Source organism: Cottoperca gobio, chromosome 13, assembly GCF_900634415.1.
Source record: "Cottoperca gobio chromosome 13, fCotGob3.1, whole genome shotgun sequence".
In the NCBI taxonomy this organism is placed as follows: Eukaryota; Metazoa; Chordata; class Actinopteri; order Perciformes; family Bovichtidae; genus Cottoperca; species Cottoperca gobio.
The window spans coordinates 22101510-22119946 of NC_041367.1; positions in this window are offsets into that span (position 1 = coordinate 22101510).

Sequence of the window (18437 nt, forward strand, 5' to 3'; positions counted from 1 at the left end):
TGTTGAGCTCCGTGTTTGTGTGTGTGTGTGTGTGTGTGTGTGTGTGTGTGTGTGTGTGTGTGTGTGTGTGTGTGTGTGTGTGTCCGTTTGTAAGAGAAATAGAGAGTAACAGAGAGAAGGGAAGAGAAAGTAAAAGGTTATGAAAATAAAGAGAGATTTTAGTAAAGTTTTTATTTGTTAAACTACATTTTAGTTTCTTCTTTTTCCGTAAACTGATATTGTATGTTTATTGTCACAGTTATTGTTTAACGTCGGTGCCGTCTCATCATTGCCTTGTCTTAGTCTTGGTAAAAAAAGGTAGTTGACTAACATATTTTCTCTAACAAATCAACACTAATTCCTTCATTTTGGGACTGCAGCAAGGACAAAGTTCGGAGGACATAAGAAAACACCAGAGACCGTGCGATCGTGTGGTCAATCAGATTGACATTCAAATGTTTTCTTTTTAGAAAGTGGTAAAACCAGTGTGTATTTGACGTTATTGATTTATCCACCAAAGAGCCGTTTCACAGAGAGAGAGAGAGGGCCAGTGTGGAAGAATGATAACAGCGAGCAGTCAGAGTCGGATAGATATATAGAGAGAGATAGTTTTTCATTTGTGTTATTGATGAACTAATCATGCAGCCTGGCCTAATCAGAGCATCATTTCAAAGCCTGTTTGTTCTTACCGGTCAGAAATCAATATCTCACACTCTGATCTTCTGTCTCTGTCTCTCTCTCTCTCTCTCTCTCTCTCTCTCTCTCTCTCTCTCTCTCTCTCTATTGTCTATAACAGTGATAATCTAATAATGACTGAACTTCATCCAGGGAATTATTGTCCGTGTTAAATTGTCCTTCCTCTTGTTTACGTCTGTATGTGTTTTTTGACTTGCAGGTTATTTATCTTGCTTAGTAGCATGAATGGATAACTGAGCAGGGCCCTTGCCTGCAAAATGTGACTAGAGGAAACACGTACTGACCAGGAATAGATGTAAAGTGACCACTGATGAGGCTGCATGCAGGGTTTAATGATTTTATAATGAAAATAACTTATTGCTGAGTGACCATGAAATAAAAAACACAAAAGGAACCAGGGATGAGTGCTGGAGACAACACAGCAGATGACCTGACACTAAAACACAAACACATGGACTAAATACACAAGGAATTAAAACTATTGAAACTTGATGTGTGATGGAAAAAGACAAAGTCAAGAAGTAAAAGAATACACAACAGGAGAGACTTTCACACTAAAACAGAAAACTATAACAAACCCCCCTAGGACCATGACCAAAGGGGCCCACAAAGAGACACAAAACAGCGGAAATAAATCTCCGTCTTCCATGAGATCATCATCAGGTAAATCTGGTTTCTCCTATTTGTTTGAACTCTATGCTGCTGTGCTGTTTTAATCGTGCTCTGTGAAGCACGTTGGGCTTGTTGGAAAGGTGCTATATAAATACAGTTCACTTGAGTAACCCAGTTTCTTAAGTGCAAACACGTTGCTTTATTAATCTGTTCCTTGTGTGAAAGAGGTTAATAATTCAGTTTATGTGGTTTCGTTCATACCTTGAATAATGTAACTGTAAAAACTGGATTATACATTTGGAAACGCAGGCATACGCTCTGGGGCACCAGACCTCCAGTGGGTCCAGACCTCCAGTGGCCCCAATATCCCCCAAATTCAGTTACAAGCAAGTGGGACCCAACAGCACAGAGACAGAGAGAGAGAGAGCGAGAGAGAGAGAGAGAGAGAGAGAGAGAGAGAGAGAGAGAGAGAGGCGCTGCCTTAAAAACAGAGCCCCATTCATCATTATGGGAGTGCCGCCTTAAAGTTGTGAAGCATCCATCAGCCTATCAGCAGCCGTCTAATGAGCATCAGGCCACTTCATCAGCTTCAACAGAATCTGCCCTCTCATTCATCTCAGTGCAGGAGGCCTGTCTGTTAATGTCAGCTCTGATATACTCCACACACCTAAACACACACACACACACACACACACACACACACACACACACATACACACACACACTGCAGAACATAACTGTCTAAAGACTTGCATGTGCACAAACTCAAACTGACACATAACATGACCACTCTTCTCACATATCCTCTCAGTTGTGGAATTGGTGAGAATTTCCTGGGGAAATAAGAAAACTAGCACTGACATAAGCTATATTGCCTGATTTTTTGTTTCAAGTGGCACAAATATAGTTATAGGTTGAGGACTGATTTGTACAATGGCCCGTTTGATACACTTTTCAGTCGATCTAATGACTTCTAATGACATGATATCAGCCATGTGGCGTGCACCAGTCGCTTAATGTATCGCACGTACATTTCTGCTCTCTAGTGCTGCCATGCCAGCTGCTGAATCCACTTTTGCTGTTCACATCACACTTTAAAAATCTCACCTCCACCCCAGCATCCACTTGTAGGTTTGGACTGTATGTTTCCCTCAGGGGAAGTTATTATTGTCACTCCCAAAACTCTGCTTTCATGAACCTGGTGTTAGCACTGATGTGCAGTTCCATTTGTGTTGCGGTGTACATCCACTCAGGCATAGCTTGAGATGTGCACACGCTCTATTACCAACATGTAGCATGTAAGTAGTATAAATCTGGCTTTACTGGTGGAATGGTTCTGGTTCCGGCCCGTTTACCGTCCTAACACTTCCTCAGTGAGTGTATGTGTGACGCTCTTGTCACAGGGGCGGTGAAAGGGGAGAGGAGCCGTTCAGCAGAGATATTAATCCTCCTCCTGCCCTCCCACCATTTCTCAACTGTTTTCAGTCTCTGCTTCAGTCTCTTAGTTTCTCTTTGTGTTTGTGGTCTCACCCCATTCTGTTATTGCCTCTCTATGTCTTTCTCTCACTCTCCCAGTCATCTATTAGCCGTCTCTGAGGATCTTCCGGACGTTATAGATGAGGAATTACCTGTGTTGCCAAGCTGCCTGCTAAATGTCACCTGGCATCCATACTACTCGGCTGTCCGTTACACACACACACACACACACACACACACACACACACACACACACACACGTAACAATACCATCGGGCTACTATGGTAACACTGGGGTGTTATGCTGTTTGGTGCAGGAGGATGAAATATTCACATGATGCTTGAGAGCTCGGTCTTAAAATGTTTCACCCCTCTCCATATGTTTTATACATTTGGCTTTTTGACCATATGTAACTCAATAGCTGCAGACACTTTACTGGCAGACTGGTTCTTTAATTGGTTTCTTACCTTGCAGACAGCCAATGTATTGGTACTGCTGCTTGTTAAGCTTATTGCTCTGAATGCAAGCTGCTGGAAGGTAGTTCAGATGAGTGTATCAATAGTTCAGCTCAGATCTTCATTCATCGCAGGACAGTTAATGCAGCATTTCCACTGGATGGTGGTAAAAAGTAAACATGTCTTTTCACCTGAAAATCACCAAATCAATGCGTTCTGCTTTCTGCTACGTCTCCAGGGTGTTTTTTTAAGTTCAAAAGCCCAGTCTCTTCACCTGCCTTAGTGAAGCATAATAACAAATGACAGGGACACAACAGATGCATTTTGACAAAGATAAATTATTGATGTTTTTCTCCTCCAGTAAGGATATAAAAGCAATCATTGTCAGACAGTGGCCCTGTCTGAACCGGAGTCACTTGTGTTTAATTCCCACAGCATTCCCCAGGAATGTATCCTGAAGACCTCCAACATTTCAGAACTAGAATTCCGACCCAGAAGAGCCGCTGAACGATGTTTGATGACAAACAGATTCCGTTAGATTTAAGAACCATTGCAGACATGGAGGGGCTTGAGCAGCTTAGTGAGACTAAAATCAAGGAATAATAATGTGGGGGTCATTTTAAATCTTCTTAAAAAGCTAGACGGGTTGGGATGTTGTGGAAATATGGTCAGACTGGTTTCTAGACTGTCTTGTGCTGGTAGTGGTGGGGGATTAGGTTTTGTCCAAACCTGAAATTGAAATTCAAATCCACAATTGAAGCTGATGTGGGGCTTTGACACAGTGCTCGTAATGACGACCTGTATGAGCATTTGTCTGATCTGGAGACCCAATGAGAAGGATTAACTGGGATGACTCTTAGGACTCCCTAAAATAAATAAATAAAAGAAGAATCTTTTTTAAAAAGACAAGTTTTTCTTCCCAAAACTTCAGACTGGGAGTCGATATGACTCATCAGTCTTGACCTTGAACTACAGCCGCAACTGAAGGTTTGTATATGGCTTGTTAAATAGTGACAGTGCTACGACCAACTCTGCTGATTTTTACACTGTTTGTTAAGGTACAATGATGAGAGGCTGCATGATTAGAAAGCATTGTGAGCAGTTTCAGTCACAGCCCTAATTCAACCTGACTGGAGTAAGATAGGAAACACTTTAGTCATCAGAGTAAATTGTGTTTTTATTTTTTGTTATTTGCTAAAACTATATCAAATATATATTTAAATAAATGACCCAATTTTGTCTGTTTAAAACATAATGTGATGAAGCTTTCCTCATGTCCCTGTTGTGACAAATGTTGTTCTGCCTTTAAACAACGAATTAATGTGAAGAGAAGCCGATAACAGGGGAGACAGAGGGAGCGTGAGGGGATGAGAGACACGTGGTGTCGCCGCTGCTAATGAGCCACGACAGATACATGAACAAACACACACATACACTCATGTGTGTGCTGCAACAGTTGACCTATCCTATTTAAAGCCAAAGCAAAAGGACTCCAGATTTCCAGAGAGGACCACAGACCACACACACACACACACACACACACACACACACACACACACACACACACAGACACACACAATGTGGCAAGTTGGCAGCAGTACACAGAGGGTTGAGGATCAGTGTTTGATCCACAATGACCTTTACATTGGATCCAAGTCGCCTCTTCCCTTCTGCTAATCCCTCCATATCCCTCTTCTCTTCTCTTCTCTTCTCTTCTCTTCTCTTCTCTTCTCTTCTCTTCAACTAATATCCTCCAGCATTCTGCTTCTTTCTCTTTCTCTTTCATTTAAATCATTTGATTTATTATAAAGAAAACAGCTCCAAACATAAAACATCTACAATAAAGCATCAATACCATGCATACCATGCAATTATTTGCATAGTATGTTCACACAAAGAGACATGTTAGTATTAGAAGCTTCTGAGTAGTCCAGAACATTGCCGGGTTAAAGGAATACTTCACCCACAAATGATCATTTAAGGGTTGAAGTATTCCTTTAATACTGCTTGAAAGCCAGTAAAATAAAGCAAAACTGGTGACAAAGTATTAAGAGTCTTTTTTATAGTGTAGCTAGATATAGTATAATAGACATTACACCAATCTCGATTCAGGCACGTACGCAATTCTGCCATAGTTGCTTTGGAGAGTTGCATATTTAGGATGAGTGCTCATAAGTCCCTGATGCTAAAAATAACAATGAAAAACACCAAAGCATCTGACCAGTTTATAAGAAGAAACAGAAGAAATTAACGTGAACGAGTACATTTTCTGGGACTTAGTTCAAAATTCAATATGAACTATGTGTTACGGTCCCATCTGTATCCCTAGTGTTTTCCTGTCCATGTTTTCCCTGTCTCTTTGTGTGTGTGTGTATGTGGCATGTGCACGGCCAAAGACTTCAGCCGCTGATCTCATTCAACCCATCAACTCCAATCTGCTCACCTGTCTACAATCAACTCATCCCAGCACAGTTTATCTAACCCGGTCTTCCAGCCACTCATCGGCAGATTGTTGTTTCTACTACCCCGGATCACTGCATAACTTGTCGCTCAACTCCTGTCTGCCCGTCTGTCTACCCGTCTGTCTACCGTCTGTCTACCGTCTGTCTACCCGTCTGCCTACCCGTCTGCCTGCCTGCCTGCCTGTCTGCCTGCCTGCCTGCCTTCCTGCTTGCCTGCTTGCCCGCCTGCCCGCCTCCCCGCCTGCCCGCATGCTTGCTTGCTTGCTTTACAATTTTTCTCTCACCATCTGCCTACTGAAGAGTATTGTATAAATAAAAAATTTAAACTTACTCCGTTTCCAGAGTCTAGTGTTCTGCGCCTGGGTCTCCTCTCGACGTACCCATAACAAAACAATCTGGTCAACATGAACCCAGCAGACACAGACTCGCTCCGTGAGGCTCTCGCTAACCAGGGTGTTCTCGTGGGTCGCCATGACCAAGCACTTCGTGAGGTAATGGCGGATCTTCAATCACTATCTGCCAACATGGCACAGCTGGGACATCAGCTGAGCCTGGTTTCTGCTCACCTCACGTCTTCTGCTCCGACCAATCCTCCGGAGACTTTACCCTCTCCAGTCCGGCCTCATCCTCCAGCATGTGAGTCTAACATTCCCACTCCCAATCGTTATTCAGGAGACTTGGGGAAATGTAGGTTTTTTTTGTTTTGTTACAGTGCTCGCTAGTCTTTGAGCAGCAGCCCGCTACATATGTTTGTGACAGGGCCAAGATAAGTTAAATTATTGGGCTACTCACTGATAGCGCTCTAGCCTGGGGTTCAGCTATATGGGAGGGCCAGGGTCCTCTTTGTTTTTCACTCCCAGAGTTTTTATTGGAGATGAGGAAAGTGTTTGATCACCCGGTCAGCGGTAGGGAGGCGTCACAACGTCTTCTTGCCTTACGACAAGGGTCCTGTAGTGTAGCCGAGTTTTCAGTTGAGTTTCGTACACTAGCAGCTGAGGCCGGTTGAAATGACTCAGCTCTCCAGGGAGTTTTTCGTCCAGGGTTAGAGGATGCTGTTAAGGATGAGTTAGCGGTGAGGGACGAGTTTGCCAGCTTGGACGACTTAGGGAACGACGCAGAGAAAGGGCTAGTCGGTCCCCAAGGTTGTCTCCTTCTCAGGTAGTTCCTCCTTCTCCAGCTAGACTCTGTGCAGATCTTGTTGTTTACCCTAATACCAAACAGGTAGTCTCCTCTTCCCACCTATCTTCTGTGGAGCCGATGCAACTAGGCAGAGCCCGACTCACTCCCAAGGAACGTCTCAAGAGACTCAAGGAGAGACTCTGTATGTATTGCGCTCACTCCGGCCATTTCCTGGCCTCCTGTCCCCAGCGACCGAAAGAGGGAGCTCATCAGTAAGGATGGGGATACTGGCGAGCAAGACCACTTCTTCTGCCCCACAAGACCGAAGACCCCTGGAGGCCACATTGTTGGTGAACCAACAAGCTCTCTCCCTGTTGCTTCTAGAGCAGATGAGAGTTTCCTGGACGCCCAATTAGTGGTCTCGGCCGGTATCGCTACTCAACCTCTGTCAACGCCCCTATCTGCTAGAGAGTTGAATTGAAAGTTCCTGGCCCAGGTCACTCATATCACTGAACCACTTCATCTCATCCTGTCAGGCAATCACCATGAAGAGATAAGGTTTCACGTTATGCCTTCTCCCCACACCCCCCTAGTACTACGCTAGCCCTGGTTGAAATTGCACAACCCCCACATAGACTGGTTAACTGGTCAAGTCAAGAGCTGGAGCTCTTTTTGTCACTCCTCCTGCCTGCAGTCTGCACTTTCCCCAGTGGGTTGCACCAGACCCACATCCAAACCCGAGTCAGTCGACTTGTCTGTAGTTCCTGCTGTTTATCATAACCTGGGAGAGGTCTTTAGTAAACAGCGGGCCCTGTTTCTGCCTCCTCATCGACCAGTGCCATCGACACTCTTCCCGGCGCTCCTCTACCTTCAAGCCGCCTATTCAACCTATCCCGACCTGAGCGAGAGGCCATGGAGGTCTATATCCGGGACTCTCTCGCGGCTGGTCTCATAAGGCCATCTTCATCCCCTGTGGGAGCGGCCTTATAAGGACAAATCGCTTCGACCATGCATTGATTATCGGGGTCTGAACAACATCACTATTAAGAACGAGTATTCCCTGCCCCTCATCAATTCAACCTTCGAGCCATTACATGGAGCTACCGTCTTCTCCAAGCTTGACCTCAGGAACGCTTACCATTTGGTCCGCATACGGCAGGGGGATGAGTGGAAGACTGCATTCAACACCCCCCTTGGTCATTTTGAATACCTGGTGATGCCATTTGGACTCACCAATACACCCGACATTTTCCAGGCTCTAGTGAACGATATCCTCCGAGACCTGCTGAGTTCTGTATTTGTTTATCTGGACGACATTCTGATTTTTTTCCCGCACTTTGGAGGAGCATGTACCCCGGTCTTCCAGCCACTCATTGCTTGATTGTTGTTTCTACTACCCCGGATCACTGCATAACTTGTCGCTCAACTCCTGCCTGCCTGCCTGACCATTTTTCTCACCATCTGCCTACTGGAGAGTATTGTATAAATAAACAATTTAAACTTACTCCGTTTCCAGAGTCTAGTGTTCTGCGCCTTGGTCTCCTCTGGACGTACCCATAACACTATGAACTTAATCATTTAACTCTGTGTTTACCAAACTTTGAGCTCTTGTGAAGTATTAACTTGCACAACATTTCTTATAATGCAATCTCTTAAAGTCATAGGCTTACTGTGAAATGCAGGCTCGGTACTCTTTTGCTGGAGTAAATATGAAGATGTCTTCAACTCGAATATAATACAACCTCCACTTTTTCAAATGTAATATAGCCTGTGCTTCTTCTCTCAGGGGCCCAGGTCTAAATCCAGGAATAAGCCTTTATTTCTGCCTGTCACGCTGCCCCCGGCTCCACCTAATCACTGGAACTGAGTCAGCGTAGCCCCTGGCCAGAACATGTTACATTACTCTACTGTCACTGACTGACAGAGTGTCTGTATGAGTGAGTGCTGTTGCACTCCTAACAAAGAAAAAGTGAAATGTTTGAGACTGTGTTTACTTTGTGTATGTTGAAAGTTTTAAAATGAATGAATGTGGCTGTTTTCGAACAAAATTCATGTGGGAGTGTGTTCTGTGTGTGTGTGTGTGTACGTAACAATAATGTTAATCTGAGCGTAGGTGAATAGATGAGGCATCTATTGATTTAGATATTGAATCATCACAGGCTCCATGTAGTGTGCTAATAAATGCATGTTTTCTCACATTTTCTGAACTGCTAACACTTTTCATTAGCCACACAGGACAGAACAGCAGGAAGCTAAAAATACACTATTGTTGGACCAAAACTCCTCAATTCAAGTACAGTTCTGTGGAAGCAATCCAATATTGCTATTGCATTCTAACACATAAAATTAACCTTAGAAACATCAAAGAGACTCTCTGGCTAAAATGTTTCTGTCCTTTTTGGATTTGAATGTGGGAGAGGGTTGTGTATTTGGTAACACACCTGAATCTGTGACCGTGTGTCATCCCTACTGGCTTTACTGCTGTATGTGGCAAATATGTGAAAATAATTTGAATCAGTGATGAAAAAAGAAAATACAGCAATTTACAAGTAACTAGAAATAATTAGTAAGTGAAAAAAAAAGCTATCAAGAAACTCAAAGCAGCAGATTGAGTTTGAAATGACTGTTGTACAGAAGGCATTGAGTTGTGGTGCTAAAGCAAGTGTCAACCTCCTGTGCTGAGAAGTGAAGCTAACATGGAAGTGCCAACAAACTGCACTTCCTTTAACGGCCACTTGAGGCTGGCTCCAAAAGCAAATCAATCACTATAGAACCCCATGTTTAAATGCCCAATTTAACAGCAGAAATAAACTTGTTTTGTCAGCTTGCAATAGCTGAATTTATAACAGCCAGTGTTAAGTTGTGGCTTAATTAATACTCTCCAACACAAATCGTCAGTAAGTCGGTCTGCATTGATTGATGTGGGTGATTCCACACAGCTGCTTTATAGTATAAAAAGATCCTTCAGTTCATGAAAACTTTGTCAGACTCGGCAGAGCGCGGTGCCGTTTACGCACGACCATTCACTGTGTTTACTTTCAATAAATTGCCTGAAAACGACAGCAGGCTGCTACAGCACAACCACACAGATATCTACACACTGCTTTTTTATGTAGGAGATGTCCGGTTACCAGGGGTCATCAGAGCTTCTTTTCCAACTTTTTGTTTTAGATGTCTGATGTTTTATCCTTGAAACATATTGCATTGCAAACGCTGTGTAACAGTAATTCACGAGGGGAGATACATTAGACTTATTCATCAAATAGCGTTGGTCCGATACAAACATACAAACGTTTTCACCGAATCAATTTATACATTTTGTATTTCTACCGATATTATAGTAACTACCTGGAAATCATACTCCATCTGTCTTTGTGGTGATGTTTGTTTGTGTTGTAACGGTGAACCATCCAGACATGATAGCTTTCCGTTTGCTGAGCTGTCGTTATCACATTTAATTGTGATTGGCACAGCTGTTTCAGAGCTTTTTGATAAGCTCCACACTTGCTGATCTATATTCACCTTCACCATATTGGCTCTGTCGTATTAGATCTTCAAAGCTTCAAAAAATGTAGATTAAAAAAAAGAAAAATGGAATTTCAACCGGATTATACAAACTGCGCATATTCTGTTTCCTCACAAGGAAAGAAAATAAAGTGGTCGTTCCGCTGTGCTCCGGCATTAATACACCTATGAGTATAATACAAAGTAAAAGCAGCACCCAGAAGCTACACCTCCAATCCAAGCTGTTCACCTGAATAGAGGTGTACATGTGTAACCTATATCCCTTTGAATAGAGAGGCCAGATGGTATATTTGAAAAGGCTTCACTTTGCAATCGCAAAATATGTTTCACACACATTTCATCATTACACTACACCGGGGAAATAAATCCCTTTACAATCACACACTTTATAAACTGTAACACTGTCTACGACAAAATCATAGTTATTCGTGTCTTGTTGTAAATTTGGCGAACGTAGAATACATCAAATCATTACTTTCTTTATGTAAAAAACTTTTTTTCAGTTTGTCCCGGCCTATAACTGTAGCACTGCTGTCCACTGATAAAGTCTCTGCACGCACAGTTACTTCTTACTGTAGCCAATATTATTAATTTCCCTCACATATTGCTTTAATTTTGGATGTAACTCTGTTGAATAACGCACCTCTTTCATGGACAGACTAAGATGTATAATCAGTAACTATAGAGGCGTATCTTCTTCATCCATCTCGCTATTAATGCATAAAAACATAAACCTACAAAAAGCTTCAGCATAATATGTTGATGATCATGATATGATAATAATCATTAAAATCCTGCAGTGTCTGTGTGGGTAGCAAACACCCTCATATCAAAAATGTTATGAATAGCTGATTTCACCAGGTCAGCGCGGAGGATTTCCCTTTTCAGGCGAGGACCTGGCTCCGATCCATCACAGAGGGGAAATTATAGGTGCTAGATCTGTATACCGATATCCTCCATGTTGCTCAACATAGAAACACTTCTGTCCCCAGAATAATGTCATGATATGAATACTACAGGTTTATGTTTGCAAGATTGCATTTGCAGCAAACAGCATCAACAGTAAATTACAACTGGAGCAGATCAGAATGCAGGAATATTAAAAAATATGGTATAAGAGAAACATATTTCAGATAAAGGCTCACTGTTTGAGAGTTTATGGCATACACTCTACAAGTGGATTTTTACACAGTCTAGATTTAGTCTCCTTCCTGTGTCTTGAACTCAGGTTGGAGCCAATTAGTCATCCACTTCTCCAACAAGAACGTTTAATAACCAATGAATCACTAGCCTGGCAGAACTACGTGTTTTCAAGCTTTATATTGGTGTAGAGTGATGAATCACATACTGAATAGGTGCAGAACATGGACATTCTTCTACTTTCCTTCTAGTTTCAACAACCGTCTCTTCATTCTTTGCAAATCTCTTAAGGAATTTGCAGCACAAAGTACAATAACACAAGTGAATCTTTAAGAACTCATTTTGTGTAGATCTGCCCTGTGTCAAAAACAATTTACACACAGAAAACCTGGAGGCATTCCAGCAGAGGAGCAGTAATTGGTGTTTGGTTGTCTGGCCATAACCACTGGCACAATCTGGCATGAGAAAGGAGAGTTTAAACATCTGTGTTATTCCTCAAGGGAACATGTTGAAGTGCTCTCAAACCTTTATTTTAGTTCATTTGGTCTGGACCAAGGTGAAGAAAAGATATGTTGTCGCATTTTAGTTCTGGTCGGGTTAAAGTTCACACTCATTTTTTTTACAAACAAACCAAGACTAGTAAACATGGAGTCATGTACACTGACAGGTAACTCGTTGATGGCTTCCTACATCCCCATGAATGTCTCAGCATTCATTACACTATCCTTTCATGTGCAAACCCAAGTTTTACTAAGCATCTAATGATATTTGTATATATGTTGTTGTTGTTCTTATACCCAAAAGAAAAACAATCAATCAGTCAGTCAGTAACCAGCCATCATCAAATACCAGTGACTGACAGCAGGTCATACTGCACTTTAATGCTTCTAATGTGTGTGTATACATGTTCTTCATAATCTCAAAGAGCTCACAAAGAAATACAAGATAATGAGCACTATTTGGTATTAGGTAGAGACAGGATAAAAAAAGAGTCATGTCTTGTAATAATCCTTTGAGGTATACACTTTTATAATGAACTTAACAAATTGCCACAGTAGGTCTTAACCCTTCAGTAAAGTTCAACATAATCAATATAAATATATTTAAGGGAAGCTGTTGACAACCTTGAGATGCTGTGTTATGTGAACTGAAAGAGTTTGCTCCTGTTGAAAGGCTTAAAATAATTTATATTGGCACTTGTTTTTGCTTATTGTCAGACATGACCTCAGAAAGACTTAAATAAGAGCATGAATCATAAATAAACGGTTAACTGTCTCTGAATAAATGTTTGACTTTTACTAGAACTCAAGCATGTGGTTCAGCAGTAAGATACTGACTCTCACTGTCCTTCATAAACGAGTGTGGAACATGACTTGTTATGTTTTTAAATGATATGGTGACCAAGGTAAGAAAACATAGTTATGAATCGATCAAGGAGTGAAGTCTCAAGGGCAGTGGCAGCAGAAGAGAGAACAAATGGATATAAAGCAGCCATGGCAAACACAAGGACTTTCTATCTCGCTGCCTCACTGTCTTGCTTGAACTCGTCAACAGTTGCAGTGTGAAGACTCTGCTTTCTAGATACGGAGAGAGAAAGACTTATTCACTTTTATTGATTTGTGTCTTTTCAACAACAACAATGATATGATTTATTGCAGATACCATTTGAGATTGTTAGGAAAGAGGATGTTACAGGATAGAAATGAATGTTTGGACCATCATATTTAAAGCACATCCTCCGCCGAGCCAACGTAACACTATGCAGCAAATACATGTTGGTGGAATATCATTATTAACTCAATACAATACAGTAACATTTCAAGGAAAGCTTAAATATTGAGGTTTCATACGACATTGACAGTGAGTTACGCTTGCTTTGAATCAGTGGAAACAAGTAATGCAATCCTGGTTGGAATCACTAAGGAGTGTGACAGGCTGAGCTATAGGGAAACAAGCTTCAAAACACATGCATGCATACCGAATGGCAGACCATGGTCACGGGTGACCAGACCCGTGAGCAATTTCTGATAAAATAATGAGAATTAAAAAATAACTTCCACGGAGCGTTGTTTTTTCCGATGGTGGTGACTATAGGCCGCGGGCGGGCACAGCTAATTTAGCTAAAACGGCAACAGCTTCACTCAATTGAGCCAAATTAAATTGATTGTTTACTATGCAAACAATTGTTTTTACAATGTGCACCTACACATGAGTACTAACTCAATTCAAGCCAAGATTAAATAAGAACTAATGGCAGGGCAGCCTCAGGCCCATTTCTTTAATTAGGAACGGGGCCACTCAAAGCTCTGTTGTTTCTAAAAGAGGCACTTTTATTTATCTTCTTCAGATTGTTTTCTATTACTTGAAATTAGGCCAAAAAGTTAATTTAGCTAGAAGACTACCAGAATTTGTATTCATACAAGCTCAATAGGTATGTATGTTAAAGTATACCACTTTGAAAATGGACAATAGATAAATAAATATGGATGTAGTAGTCAGGGATGGACACCAACGCTTGCCCTAGCAAGTGAAAAATAAATCTGGTCTTTGTTAGGGATGTTTCGATCCGATCTTAGAGACCAGTATCGGGGCCCATCTAGACAATTTTTAACTGGCGATATTGAGCTGTTGAGCCCAATCCAATACTTTGTTTTACCCCACGTGTCACACAGGTGGTTTTACTCACAAAGCTTGAATGCCCAGCAACGAAAAGAATCCAGCCGCCGTCAACTCTCCGCTCTCTCCGCTCTGCTGAGCACCATCGTCCGTGACCAGCAGTACCGTGTGTGTGTGTGCGCTGCCTAGGAAGTAATTGTTGTTTCTGACCTGTAGGGGTTGCTAGTGAAGTGACAAATACATGAACCCTCATACTGTCTGCAGATATTTGCAGCTGAAATGCACCACAAACCACAAGTCAAAGTGTTCATGTTAGTCAATACACATCAGAAACCCAGGATTAACCGAGACGCATGTTAAAGTGCTGACACATTTCCTTCAACATTCAGTGGTTGGTGGATGCCTGGGGACGCCACAGGCACACAACGTACAATAAAGAGTCTAAAGCAGTGAGACGGATACAAAGAAAGATGTTAGATTAAATGAACTTTTAATCAATGTTGAGGGAGAGCTGTAAATGGCTAACATCTATAATACAGGGTAGCCTGTGGCGAAGGCAGATAGATACAGAGAGACAGAGAGTGCAAGTGAGACAGAGAGGAAGAATAACCTCTGCCTCTTCTGTCTCATCCACTTTACCCTCCTACATTAATCTGGCCTGGTCGGGGGGGGTTAGGGTTCACTCTGAGCCCAGGGGGGTTTGAGAAGTGATTGGAAGGTCAACAGTCCAAGGCCCTGCTATGGCAGGGGAAATTAGCCAAAGCTGCTCTGTCTCAGTAAATAGTTTTGAGGTGCCCCTAAGCAAGGTGCATAACCCCTGTCGGAGCCAGTGGAGCTGCCCGGTGAGGAGCTGGGAACTTGGGTTGGATGGGGCAGTGTTACCTTTACCCCCCCCAACTACTACATTACACCTGTCAGGCATTTAGCAGACACTTCAGGTTTCCAGGGTGACTTACACTGAGTGCCTGGTAGAAAACACATGCATTTATAAAAGTGTGATGTTAGAAAACTAAAGGGCTCCTCATCCGGACAGACATAACTATACCTCAGGTACCAGCCAGTTCAGTGTGTGCTATTTAGTTTGTGGTAAATTGACTAATTATAATTTTTTGGGGGGTCAATTCTTCCACTAAAGGAAAAGAGGCGTTATTACCATTCACATGTCTTAAGACATTCCCCGCTACATTCATTTTATTTAAAATAAAGTATTTCTGAGCTCTACTACTGTTAATCGTTTGTTCTGATGAGTTTATAACAATGTTTTTTTTTATATATTCCTGAATCCGTGTTACATAAGTAATGCTTCCCTAAAGACTTGAGGTACAGCACATAGACATACCTAACAACTTAGTTAAGCTTAGGGAAAGATTGTGAGTTTGGTTACAGAAGTGGCATATTGAGAAACTCCGTACTGAGGTACGTGAGTTACGTGCCAAACATATCGTTGTTCCCGCCATTCCTGCGCTGGATTCAGAATACCTCCTCATTCAACAAGGGATATTCAAGAAACACTCCATACCTGTACTTCTATCTCCCTGATATCTGTCTCATTGTTTACAGTTCACTGTCGTACAGCTGTGTCAGAGCTGTAACATGTCCTGTATCTGCTGCTTCATATTAAAAGCCTTCAGCTGGTGAACAACAACACTGCTTTATTATGAATCAGCAGCTGGAACTGCAATGTATTTGTCTCTGAGGTTAGAGTTTACTGCCTCTGATTGCTAATAATGCATCAACAAAACATGGAGATTGACATTTTTGTCAGCCAATCAGTAATATATTGCGAGGAATAACGGGACTGGTAGAAGCAGCCACGGGGAGCTGTTACATGAAGAGCTTCGGGCAACTGTTCATAATAACCTGCATACTTCCAACTCGTCATGATTGTCAACTACTCCCTTTACTGATAGAAAAAGGTCAATTATTGATTTTCTTCTTTATTAAACTTGACACAACAAATCCTCTCAGCTCACAGTTTGTTTGGCTACACTGGAACAAGATCGCTCGTTCTCATTTCTTACAGAGAGTGTTTGCTTTGCTCTGTGGCAGATACATGTGGTAAAACATATGTGCCATTGCCACCAAGTAAGGGCTGCCAAATCAACCAGGACTGCAATTTTAAGGGTTATATCTTTACATGTGTGGGAGACGGAAACCAGCTGAACACATACAGGGCCAAAGTGAGCAAAGACCCCTGACAGGCAGAACAATAAATAAAACCTCTTTAAGAAATCAGTTCACCTCTTCATGTCTGCAGCTCCCTAACATGCAATTACAAAAAAAAAGATAAAACCTCATAAAGAAATCAGGTCACCTCTTCATCTGATCTGCTCTTCATAAAACAAGCTTACAAAGAAATTGGGACTGGGTTGAGTCATGATTTCATCATCTGTGTTTGAAATTCAAAGAGCTTTGTGAAATGAGAAGAGCGCTGTCTTGTGAATTATTTTCATGTATATCATAGCATCATGCTCTATTGAATCGGTTAAGCTCTGTGTCCAACAGTAACTTCACAGCTCTGGCTTTCCGTCATATTATTTTGAATGTCATATTTGGCCCACGGGGAAAGATTGTAATAAAGCATCATCCAAAGTACAAATCCTGGCTGTAGACAGCTGTGTTATTATACTGCTTTGACCCTAGCGTGTTGCCGTACCCGGCGTGAGTTATGAGAGATTTGGTGTTAGGCTGTTGTTTCTCATCGATCTCAACATGTGGTTGACTCCCAGTCAATGAAACATCACTGACTAAGTGAACTCTTCTAAAACTTATTTTATGTACTTCATTTATGTTATCTTCCATTTTAGAGGAGAGTAGGCAGCTGAAAGTCTCATCAAGTGTAGGGTCATGGCACTACATCTCACAGTGTTTGTGTTATGTCTATATCTGTGTCTGACGCATCTTGTTTGTATGAATGGCAATACACAGAAGCACCATGGTGGCCAGAGTGGAACTTCAGCTATGTAGGATATTTGCTTGTGCTAAGTTTGATGCAATGTGGCAAGAAAAATTAATACAGGTACTTTACGATAACATAAGATAAGAAATATTATCGTCATGAAGTAACCATGAGTCACAGAGGAGCAGACTTACACACCTCCCAAATCTCAACCACATGTTGTGCATCCCTGCATGTCAAGCAAGCTACAAGACGTTGATCCAACCTCCTGCTAACAGACGGGTGAGACACCAACATGTTAGTGTTTTACCCAAAGTCCACATAAGTAAAAGAAGACAAACCCGTTGAACTTCTTCACGTGGTGCAGCGAGAAGATGTAAGAGAATAAAACTCATTCAGCATTGGCTGAACTTTTCATAACTGGAGCCTGCCGCAAGATCATTTCAACACATCCACTTAATATAAGTAGAAAGCTTACATTATACACTTTCAGATTCTACAGTTGAGAAGTTAATGTGAAACTTTAATAGAACCACAATCAATTAATTGTTAAATATAACAAAAAGCCCTCAAGGGAGACAACCTTTAGAAAATGGAAGGAAAACTCTTAAAGATATTGATATTTTCAAGTTTTGAAGCCACAAAATGTAATACGCTGCTGTTCAGTAGATTAGTTGGTTGGTTGATGGTTAAGTTTGAATTATTTGCCCTTGGCTAAAAGTGTGCCAAATTCCCATTTGCACACACACACACACACACACACACACACACACACACACACACACACACACCATCACACACACACACACACACACACACACACACACACACACACACACTCTATCACCTCATCCATTACCGACCACACTTATCTATTCACATGTTCCACTCACCCATCTCAGACAGTGTAAACACTCCTGGCCCATCTATTCCAGCCACACCTACACCCACGCCTCCACTCTCCTCACATAACGTTCTCACCATCCTGTCCCCTGCTGATAGCATCTCTGTCTCTTGCTTGTTTCCCTCCGCTGCTTCCTTATCACAGGAACAATGTGGCAGAGTGCAATGACACGGCCGCCTTATCAGCAGCACAAATACAAAAAAAGCCGACACAATGCCACACATCGTCACACTAACTCGTAATACGACTCATTCAGCTCCGGTGAATCAAACTACTCACAAAATGCCACCTCACAGGGATGTATTGATGATTGTATCCTACTGAGGGTTTTATTTGTGTGTCTACTGTCAGTCGATGTGCCACTGAACGAGGCACTTAACTCTTGGCGGTAAACTATAAAATCAACAAAACCTTCACACAAGACACATGGGATTCAGCGTTCAGTCGTTATGCTTATTCAAATTGATGTGTTCAATGAGGTTTTTCTCCACTCTCTGTCGATGTGTCTGTCAGTAAAGTACTTTGAGTCCATGTAGCATCAAAGACCAAAGTC